Genomic DNA, 2,769 nt, shown 5'->3' on the forward strand with positions numbered 1-2,769 from the left:
GAAAAGGGAGGAAGGGTGGGGGGCTTCAGCCAGAGGCTGGTGAAGGAAACAAAGTTGCATGTAAGGGAGGCAGCGAGGGAGGAGCTAACTGGAAGTGTTTCCTTTTGCAGGGTAAAGCAGAGTCCCTTGCTTGGGAGAGATCAGACTGCCTCATATTAGTCACTGGCTCCCAGTTCTTCCTCTGTGACCTCGGATTGAACAACTATGCTTCCTCTTTCATAGGCACAGATTGAGTCCCAGTGTGCATCGTGTCTTCACACCTGGGGGACTGTGTGACCTTCCTGCCCACAACATCCCCACCATCCTCTCAGTGGTGGGAGAGGAGTGTAGAAGTGAGAGATGCTGAGGGTGCATAGGCTGGGGAAACCCTCCTGGCCAAGAGCTGGCCTCCTGGTGCCGCTGTGGGGCAGCGCCTCACCAACAGTCATGGCGGTTTAATCCCCAAGAGGGGCTCTGCATGGAGAACAGATGGCTCAGAATGCACAAAGCTGACCGGCAGCAGGATGAGGATCACCAAGTACCAAATGGCTGTTCAGAGCTGGGCTCAAACCCATGTCTGCAGAGGAACAGAGATCAGAGTGGGTATAAGAGCTGCCCAGGGCCTTAGGGACCCAAACAGATTGAAGTCCAGGAAGTCTCTAATTCCAGAGGAAACAGGAAATCCTAAAGCAGGTAAACTGAGGCAGAATCTCATTCAGATGGTCTGAGCCAATGGCACAAGGGCAGAAGAAACTTCCACAGCTTTGAGACTACTGGGGTTTGAAGGACTCACCCTGCACCATCAAACACCAGGTTTATAAAAATGGGACTGTTTTTAGGTACTACGAAAAATGAACCCTATGCTTTTAATATTCATTCCACTCTGATCAAAATTAACTCAAGAGGAGTGAATGAAGGAAAGCAATGTTTATCAAATATTAACTATGTGCCAGATGGTATGGGAAGTGTTTTGCAGATGAAATCTCTTTTAATCTTTGTATACTTGTTAGGCCTGTATTATGGACTCCAAGCTATTGTTAAGGAATCTTGGGTTCAGAGAGTTTCACTAATTTTCCCAAGGCAACGGAACTAGCAAATGATGGTGCAGAGCTTCAAATCTGGAGTGGAATGGACCGAGCCTGTATGTAGAAGGTATAAGAATCTCAAGTTGGGGGAACTGAAGTAATGAGAGTCCCCTATTCTTAGACTGTGCATAGATCCCATTCTTACTGGATTCCCTTTCTCCTATTTTCCCACAGAACCAATTTTCAGACCCTAACATGACATAAGTAAAGGGTCATTTGGGCAGAAGACAAAGACTCATACGGTCAGCCACATTCAGATCTTTAAAATGGCACTTGCAGGCCTCAAATAGAGCTGATTACTCATACATACACACAGATACAAAAGATACTCCATCTTATTGAAAGAGCTTGACAGATTTAATAAGTACCAACTCGATGCCTTAACATCACCCTGATAAAGAGGGTTAAAGTTGAACTGCACTATACTGTGTCACCAATCACCAATTCAAATCACTTGACACTCGTGGTGATTAATTTTATGTGTCAATTTGACCAAGCTAAAGGATGCCCAGGTAGCTGGGACAACATTATTTCTGGTGTGTCTGTGACCACCTTTCTGGAAGAGATTATCTGCTAAATCAGTAGGCTGAGTGAAGAGGATCTGCCCTCACCAGTATGAATGGGCATCAACCAGTCCACTGGCAGCCTAATAGAATCAAAAGGTGGAGGAAAGGTGAATTTTCTCTCTCTTCTTGAACTGGGACATCCAGCTTCTCATGCCCTTAAACATTGGAGATAGGGATTCTCTGGCCTCAGACTCGGACTTAATTATACCAGCAGCTCTCCTGGTTCTCCAGTTTGCAGGCATAGATGGTGACTTCATGGCCACCATAATCATGTCAGACAATCCCTATAATAAACATGTGTGTGTGTGTGTATGTATATACATATATATATAGGTTCTATTTTTCTGGAGAACTCTGCCTAATACAACGCCCCGTGTAATATGTTCCTTTGATGTTGTACAAATGCCAGGATCTGTAGGAGCCCAAGAAGCACTGAAGAATAAACACTTAAAGTGAGAATGTTCTGCAACTATTTAGCACATTATCAATGTTTATACATTTTCTGGTCCGTGGATCATTAAGGAAAAAAAGCTAAATTGATACAATATCAGAGTAAAATTTTATAACAAAATAAATGATTATTTTTTAAGCTTAGTAAAATAATACAATTTTTTCCCCAGAGTCCTCAGTTCAGCCAAGATTTTCTCTGACTTCTAAAGGTTCAACCTGATTTTCTGGGTTCCCAGACACTTAAGGACCTCACACAATCGAACCATGGCCATGTTAGAACATTAGGAAAGCAAACCAACTGGAAAAGCAGGGGTTAGTAAGCGTGTCGGAACCCTTTCCAGCCACCACCCTGTCTAGGCCCTCATTCTTTATTTTTTTTAATTTAATTTTTTTTTTTTTGAGATAGAGTCTCGCTCTGTCACCCGGGCTGTAGTGCAATGATGTGGTCTCGGCTCACTGCAACCTCTGCTTCCTGGGTGCAAGTGATTTTCCTGCATCAGCCTCTGAGTAGCTGGGACTACAGGCATGTGCCACCACACCCAGCTAATTTTTTTGGTTTTTGTGTGTTTTGTTAGAGACGGGGTTTTACTATGTTAGCCAGGCTGATCTTAAACTCCTGACCTCGTGATCCTCCTGCCTTGGCCTCCCAAAGTGCTGGGATTACAGGCATGAGTCACCGTGCCAGGCCA

This window comes from Macaca thibetana, chromosome 16, assembly GCF_024542745.1.
Source record: "Macaca thibetana thibetana isolate TM-01 chromosome 16, ASM2454274v1, whole genome shotgun sequence".
Lineage (NCBI taxonomy): Eukaryota > Metazoa > Chordata > Mammalia > Primates > Cercopithecidae > Macaca > Macaca thibetana.